Below are 9,277 nucleotides of genomic sequence, written 5' to 3'. Positions count from 1 at the left end.
CACACAATGCTGTTCTGCTGTCAGAAGAAAACACATCCGAACATATATGAACTCGTACGTTTCAGAAAGAACAGTCAGTGGCTGAGGTTAAGATCCAGCAGATCCAAGGACATGGCAGAGGAAGACCTGTTAGAAAGAGGAAGTATCGGCAAACTGACCTGAGAATCAGATCTCTGAAGGATGACTTGATCACCCAGAGACTGTGTGAGATGGACTACACAGATCACGTCTCGGAACTCCTTCACCTGGGATTACAGACCTAAATGCTTGTTTAGCTATATCAATGCTAGTTTTCAATGAAAGACTGATTTATACATTTTACAGATGTTGATGTACATGCTCGTTGTATGCTTTATATTTGTTGGAAACATTTCGCATATTCAGATTACATTAAATGTTTATACCATTGCTAATCCTTGTTGTATTCACTGTTCGCCTTGGAGATTAAGTCAATGGAGCGTGAAACCAGCCAAGCGCAACAATAGTCTACGATGCCGGCATTCATTTGTCGACTTCCCGGGCTTGAACCCACTGTCGTTACCTAGCTGGGTCTAAACTATTGGGCGTTTTATAACCACCACGCTGTATCCTGCATTATTATGTACAGCCACAGGTGCCACATCTACTTGTTATGTCATGTCATATCTCCTGGATCACAGTCCGGAACTAGATATTCCAACCTAGTTACACTACAGCTAGAGACTGCAAACTGACAACCCAGTTACACTACAGCCAGAGACTGTAAGCTGACAACCCAGTTACACTACAGCTAGAGACGGTAAACTGACAACCCAGTTACACTACAGCCAGAGACTGCAAACTGAAAACCCAGTTACACTACAGCTAGAGACTGTAAACTGACAACCCAGTTACATTACAGCTAGAGACTGTAAACTGACAACCCAGTTACACTACAGCCAGAGACTGCAAACTGACAACCCAGTTACACTACAGCTAGAGAATGTAAACTGACAACCCAGTTACACTACAGCTAGAGACTGTAAACTGACAACCCAGTTACATTACAGCCAGAGACTGTAAACTGACAACCCAGTTACACTACAGCTAGAGACTGTAAACTGACAACCCAGTTACACTACAGTTAGAGACTGTAAACTGACAACCCAGTTACACTACAGCTAGAGACTGTAAACTGACAACCCAGTTACACTACAGCTAGAGACTGTAAACTGACAACCCAGTTACACTACAGCCAGAGACTGCAAACTGACAACCCAGTTACACTACAGCTAGGAACTGTAAACTGACAACCAAGTTACACTACAGCTAGAGACTGTAAACTGACAACCCAGTTACACTACAGCTAGAGACTGTAAACTGACAACCCAGTTACATTACAGCCAGAGACTGTAAACTGACAACCCAGTTACACTACAGCTAGAGACTGTAAACTGACAACCCAGTTACACTACAGTTAGAGACTGTAAACTGACAACCCAGTTACACTACAGCTAGAGACTGTAAACTGACAACCCAGTTACACTACAGCTAGAGACTGTAAACTGACAACCCAGTTACACTACAGCTAGAGACTGTAAACTGACAACCCAGTTACACTACAGCTAGAGACTGTAAGCTGACAACCCAGTTACACTACAGTTAGAGACTGTAAACTGACAACCCAGTTACTCTACAGCTAGAGACTGTAAACTGACAATGTGTCGTACATGTGTTGGGAACCCTCACTAGGAGCATACAAAAGTAAAACAACTTTTCTTACACAGGGAGACACGGATTTTGTGATATTACTGGATGATGACTACAGCTAGGGTTCTGTATATTCAGATACTGAATGAAGGGTAACATGTAATCAATGATAAGCAACACAGGTAATTCCAAAATAAATATCTGTTGAAAGTCAACATTGACTGTATATTCGCCATGGTTAGACTGGATTTCTGTACTATCACTTGATCCATTCAAAAATCCTAAGACTTAAAATGTTGTTGTTATGTGTGAGTACATTGTGTACTCTACAGCATATTGTGACAATCAAGAAAAATATTCTTTTCATAAAAGAATATATATTGAAAACTGCTCTGTGTTTTTTATGTATTGTATATTATTTATACAATTATACAATATATTATTATCACTGATAACAACCTCATTTATACTGTGCTACGTCCAATGATTTTACAGCTTTGAAACTAAAATTTACTGTGTGTGGAGAATTATCGGTGGGGCAAACTACTCCAATATGATCTCCCTCGTAAATGCCTATAAATTTGACCGTCTCTTATGAAAACATTTTCTGAATAATATAGAACTATATCTAATTGTTGAAGACAGTTGAGGTGTTACTATTGAGAAAGAACGTTTGGCTATATACATACATTTTATTTCAACATTTTATCCTGATGGAGTTTCATCAATTACTTAACTGTGAATACTTTCCAGCTTCAAGAAATACATTATTATCATTTTACTACCCAAATAATCTGTTCATGTTCCAAAATGATAAATGAATTAAAACATCTTGCCTTCAACAGTTCCAGATACAGTAAACGATGATCAAGATGGTGTGAACATGTACGCTATTTTCCTATTGCATTTCAAGGCATATCATCAATTCTTCTGTAATCATTTATGGTTTTGTGTTCAGTGCATTATATATTTGTTTACTTTCGTCAGCGAGGTTTATCAACATGGGTAATGCCTATTCACACTTGGTGTTGCAGATTGTAATTAAATATTTTGATCGCGACCCCGCAATTCCCCTAGCGAATGTTGAAGTGAATTTAGAATACAGATGGTTTTATCCGTTGCTTGACAAATAGTATGAGTTTGAATACATATTAAATTCCCTCACCATCAGGATGTCACAGCTGACCTGACTTAGCCACCACACTGCCAGGGATTAGCTGTTTCTGAGTATATATACAACCACAGTGAACAGTGCTAGAACTAGCGATTGTACTCATTGGTGTCCTTTATTTCACTGTAATCTAAATAACTAAATCACTTGCAGTAACCAGTTAAAAAGCGATGATGTGTATAAAGCGTCTATGTACTACGGGGGCGGTTGGGTAGCTTAGTGATTGAAGCGTTCGCTCCTCACGCCGAAGATCTGTGTTCGATTCCCCACATGGGTAAAAGCGGCGTGAAACTAAGCTCACTCACTCTAAGTACTGCATGAAACGAACACCTAGCTGAAAACTGATCCAGAGTTTCACATTTTGGGAGTACACTTTTCACACACTATGTCGTGTCAGTCTAAGTTTGTCTATTAACTGTCATCGTAGTGGTGGGGCAGTGGGGTAGGCTAGTATTTAAAGCATTCGCTCCCCATACATTGCCAAAACTGTTTGCTTAAAATGACTTCAAGTTGATTTTCGTGTATACAGTAGAACACGGATATAACGAACTCCAAGGGACCAAGAAATTTAGTTCGCTATATCCGTTGTTCGTTATTCACATTTGACCGCCATCTTGGATTGTAGAGATGTAGAGACATGTATATGCTGAGGCTACAAATCTTTATTCTTGTACATGTACATTGACATAACACTTAGTGTTCGGTGGAAGGAAGACCAGTTTGCCGTGTGTCAGGTGTTTCACAACAGGATGGGCAGGACAATTGTCTACAAACATCAGGATCTTACGTTTTTGTCTCGTCCTACTCTTTTCCAGGTGTTTCACTCCCGGACATGTTTGCCGCTTGATGTATACCGCTAAGAGTGGCTGAGCTGACACGGAGCTGACACTGAGTGAGTTCGCTAATCTCGTCGTTAATTGGGTCTTGGGGGGTAGTAAATCAGTTCGCTATAGCCGTTAATTCGCTATTTTAATAAGATGCTCCAGAAATCACCAAACTGTCACGACAGTTTCAAGAAAGTACCATGGCAACCAGTTTTTAGTTTATTTCACCTTCCCTTCTGCCGTTGTGTTATATCTTTGTAAGTATAGAGATACTATTTCTTAAGTCAATACGATAGTTGTACCATTATTCTATTAGTTATTATTAGTTATCTAACGTGGGAAGGTAAATCTAGTTTGGACCAGACAAAGATGACAGATTTTTGCTGTGACACGATGGCGGTCAACAAAGTCAGCACACATGACCAACCGATCCCGTTAGTAACAACCAATTCCAACAGGATCTCAACGGTGTCAGACAGCCATGTGATTTAGATCAGGACCTTTCATTGGTTACACAATTCTATAAAATGCCTGCCGTGACGGCACCGTCTCAATGTGCCTAGATAACTCTGTAGGTCCATTCTGGAGCTTCTTGTCGGAAGATCGAATTGGATGCAAAAAACATGACAACTGAAGTAAGTATAGTTGCTGACCAATTTTTGCTCTTGACCCTTTATATGCCTTTTTAGGTTGGTTTAACGAATCCGGCAACATGTAGCATCTAATTTGTATGACTTTTAAACGAAATATTTGATGGACATATCAAAGATATCCTTGATAAGTGGTAACCTAATATATAGCATTCGTGCTGGAAATACGAGGGGGGTATTATGACAGAAAGATACCAAAACCGTGTAACAAATGTAAAGAAGACGAGAAGGCATACAATTTTGCATAATTACAATTTGAATATGCCATATGTTGTGTATTTTCAATATCTGAACTACTAAAGGTTTAACCTTGTTTTTCTTGTTAACCTTGTTAAGTCTGTAGAGCACAGATTGTGTTACGTATACCCTATTACTACACTGATTGAATTGTTATTCTTCCCTGCGAATCCAAACAAAGTATGTTCATTTCCAACATTAACTCTGACATCTGTGTAATTTCCAAGCCAGTCTGAAAGTATCAGCAGTATAATAACAATTATATAACAGATACATGTTTGTTTCCGATGACTAATTACATAATTAACATAATCCAACAATCATATAACAGAAGAATGTTTCTTTCCGATCAGTAATTGCATAATAAACATAATCCAACAATTATATGACAGAAGAATGTTTGTTTCCGATCACTAATTGCATAATAAACATAATCCAACAATTATATAACAGAAAAATGTTTGTTTCCGATCACTAATTACATCATCATCATCATCATCATCATTATCATCATCCTTTATTACGTATATATAGCCATGAGGCCAACAGTACAACATGTGTAAAACAGTATGGTAAAGACATGCATATGCGCCACACTGAGAATGTAGATCTTATTACAATTGATACGATTATGTGTTCAGAGATTTTTGTTTCAATCGAAGTACAAACACTTTTTAAAGAAAGATACAAAGTCTTAATAGTCTATTCTTATCGTTGTTCTCATCAATTCAACAAACATTTGAAAATGAGGTAATTACGACAGTATTCAGGTAAATATTTAGCACGATACTCATTATGAAGAGGACATACTAATGAAATATGGAATTCATCTTCTAGTTCAGTCACACAGGAGCTACAAAACGCAGTTTCATAGTTTTTGGAGTATCTATACGAATTAACATTAAAATCATGTACATTACAACGAAGTTTTGTTAAACATCTACGTAAATCTTTTGAAGTAATAGTTACAAGATATTTTTCAAGAAAATAGTCTGTCTTTATGGTTGAATAGAACGTCAAGGATTCGGAAAAAGCTATATATTGATGCAACTCTTGATAATAAATGTCTTTGCAACGCTGTTAAAATTCGCCAGAAAACATTTCTCGTTACCAACATCTTGTGCTATCCATACATAGCCGAAACCGTATCTAAATAATAACATTCTCACTTTTGATACCCAGTTCTCATCCCCATTACCATCTAGTCTTTCTAACATTTCATAACATTTCTTTGTATATCTATATGGCGGTTGCCGTAAAATCCTCATCCAAAACGACAGAAGGTTTATATAGGCATATATTTCAATAGGATAACGACTGCATTCTGCCAGTGCGGCTTTACTTGATGCCCTAGAGCCAATCTGTGATACATATTTACAAAAACTTGAATGAACCTTTTCAATATGTTTACGTTTTTCCCATCCCCAAAGCTCAGTCCCCATATAAAAGTATAGGCTTAATCTTGCCATCAAACAGCTTGAATGCTGCCTCAATTGGCAGATTTTGTATTTTGTTGATAAAACGTTTAATTGGGTAGAGTGCCTTTTCTGCTTTTTCGGAAAGTGTCTCACGTGCTTTTGAAAACATGTTTCTGCAGGAGAATACAATGCCAAGATACTTATAATAAAATGTAGTTTCAATGGACTGTCCATTAATAAACCATTTTTCATATTTCGATGAAAAGCCTCCCTTCTTAATAAGGACAACTTTGGTTTTATTCTTGTTTATAGTTCATCCCCATTTCTTACAGTATCTTACCAAAATATCTATTTTCTTTCGGAGATTGATAACAAAATCTATAAATATAACTACATCATCAGCAAAAAGCAATATTGATAATGGTTTTAGGGATTCATCAATAATTATGCCACTGTCGTCAGATTTCATTATTTCATTTACAAGTTCATCAATATACATTATAAATAATACTGGTGACAATATACAACCTTGTCTCAATCCACATGATGTATTGAACATGTCAGTCATAGTTGTTTTACTACACCGAACTGAAGCCTTAAGGTTCTTGTAAATATTTGTTAAAAGTTTATGGACTTTACCATGAATACCTCTTTGCAACAACAAGTAGAGCAATTTGCTCTTGTTCACTGAGTCAAACGCTTTTTGAAATCTACAAACATACAATAGAATTTACCTCTCTCTTTTTTCTAATAAATCTATGGATAACTGAATGTAAAATAAACGTTTGGTCACTGGTGGAATATCTTTCTCTAAAACCAGCTTGTGATTCAGAGAAAAGGCGTTGTGTTTCTACCCACGACTGTATACGGTCTTTCATAATAGAGAGAAATACTTTACTTATTGTGTCTAATATCGAGGGTACCTTGGTAATCCCTGGATCATTCTTTTTACACCAGACTTGAATAAAAGTACTATTAGTCCTAAGTTCCAAGAATACGGGAAACATCCCGTATCAAAGGATTTGGTTAAATAGTCTATTTAGCAAAGGCAACAAAACTATAGAAACCTCCTTAATTGACTCGGCGAGTATACCATCCTGCCCCGGTGCCTTATCACATTTCAACTTTTTAATAGCATTAATAATTTACTGATCACTTATACAGCTGGCAATTTCAATATCACTCTTATTACAAAATTCACAATCGTCCATATTGTGACTAGACAAGAAATCGAAATATGTTCAGCAATGCTCATTATTTGCGTTATCAGGGTTTAGAAATTGCTGAAAATATTCATGCCACCGTCTCAGTGAAATAACGTGTGAACAAACATCATAGTGCAATAATATCTTTGATTACTCTCCAAAATCGTGCACAATTCTATCGTTCGCTGCATCAATAATGTCATCAAGTACATCTTTATCATATTCTGCTTTCTTTTCACTACACAATTTCTAAACTGTTTTTAACTTCAAGGTATTTTCTACAATGCACAATGCACTAATATCGCTTCTAAGTTGTTCACATTCCCGATCGAACCAATTTGGGTTGAGGTTTGGTATTGTGTGTTGTTCATATTCAGCCTGTCTGGTTTTGTTATGCTTTGAACTATATGAGTTCACAGCGTTAAAACACTCACTAAATAATTCATTGAATGTATGTATGGTTTTATCTATGTCCTTATTCACATGCTCATAGAAATGCGATGAGTATTTGTCAATTACACTAGACAGATACTGATGAATCTTCACCGCGCACGCTGTCTGTCCACACAAACCTGTCCACGTGCTCTACCTCTCGCAGGAGGGTGCGCGTGAGTGGGGACGAGATCATGTGGTATACCTGTGTCAGAGGTTAAACTCATCTCCGCTGTCAGTGGTAAATGGTCTGATTCACTCCTACATGCGATATTGAAATCAGTTATATGTGCGTATAGATCAAATGATACTATGCAATAGCCTGACACTATATTCCCTTGCTGACTTATAAACGTGAAATCCCCTGATCTATCATTTCCAGCCCTTCCATTCAGGATATGCATATTTAATTTGCGACATATTGATAGTAATTGTGTCCCTTCATCATTTATCACAACATATAGAAGATCGTAAAATATCAAAACCATCATTGTCATATTCAAATTCGTCAAGTGGCAAATAAGACGTGCCATAGTTTTGTATGAAACTTGTGAGGTATACGAATCCAAGGTTACCTGTTTATCAAGGCTGGTGTGGAGAAGGAATACACAATCTGTCCATTCAGTATGCAGTCTGCTAAAACTGTGGGCAATGGAGTTGCGACGGTGACAGCAATACCCCCGCAGGTAACGTACTCGTTCTAAAGCGACGTTGTCTCACACACTGGAAACAGGTGTGATCTGGAAACAAAGTTCAAAATCTGCAGTGTTCTTGGCCCAAGTCTCTATGAAACATATGATATTATATAATTTGTGCAATAAAATGTATCAGATTATTCTTTTCTGACCGGATTTTAGAATAAAGTCCGATAATATCTCCATGTAAAACAACTTAATAGATTCTAGAAAATCGGAGTCTAGTATTTTACTTATCTGTATTTCCTCAATGACTGGCCTCGGCCGCACCCTAGGTCTCATGGACACTGTCACTTCGGGCATCCGGGTCGTCGGAGTTGACTTGTCGTCTGCTACCTGGAGATTCCGTCCCCGGACCTAGAGGTCTGTGTGTGTCGGCTGTACCCCGAAGTGTCGTCAGCGGGACTGTGACGTGTCCCTATCTTGACGGTGGACTTTACCCCAATCATAAGCATAGACATCGCCATTTAGTATCAGCTTTGTTATAGGATATGTAACAATCGTCGCCATTGTCCTATGGTGTTTTACAAACTCTCCTAGCTTTCTGCGTATGAGCTTTCACTCATATGTAGTTCGTTACACAAAACATTTTTAACTTTATCTTCTGAGCTTGACCACGTTTCGTTTTTTCTTCATCCTTAATTCCAAAGAATATAAGATTGTTTCTCCTTGACTGTGACTCTAAATTTTCGACTTTATCTGACAAAAATCATTTTTTTCATCCTCTAAGTCTCGCAATAGTTTTCCACATGTTGTCCTGCTTCTACCTCATGGTCTCTATAGTAGGCTCTGAATTTGTCAAACTAATAGTTGAGACTGGAGAGCTGGTGCTGTATATCCTGCAGTATCCCGCAGATACTTGTATCGTCAGTATCGCCTGCAGCAGCATGTGCTCTCCCTTGTCTACCTGGACACCCGTGGATGACAGGGACAGTCTGCTCTGGGTCTGACGTGTGTCAGGGGCCCCGGATTTAACT

The 9,277-nt window shown here is 37.9% G+C and overlaps 1 long non-coding RNA gene across 1 annotated transcript in view; it reads left to right on the top strand.

The window, feature by feature from the left end:
• LOC124252680 overlaps positions 1 to 75 on the top strand; it is a 22,174-nt gene extending 22,099 nt beyond the window's left edge. The window contains exon 3 of the long non-coding RNA XR_006892000.1: positions 66 to 75. This is a non-coding gene — a long non-coding RNA (uncharacterized LOC124252680). The remainder of the gene's footprint in view (positions 1 to 65) is intronic.
• The last annotated feature ends 9,202 nt before the right edge of the window (positions 76 to 9,277 follow it).

Source organism: Haliotis rubra, unplaced genomic scaffold (assembly GCF_003918875.1).
Source record: "Haliotis rubra isolate DU_JTF1 unplaced genomic scaffold, ASM391887v1 Scf520, whole genome shotgun sequence".
In the NCBI taxonomy this organism is placed as follows: Eukaryota; Metazoa; Mollusca; class Gastropoda; order Lepetellida; family Haliotidae; genus Haliotis; species Haliotis rubra.
This window is presented reverse-complemented; position numbering and strand designations above follow the sequence as displayed.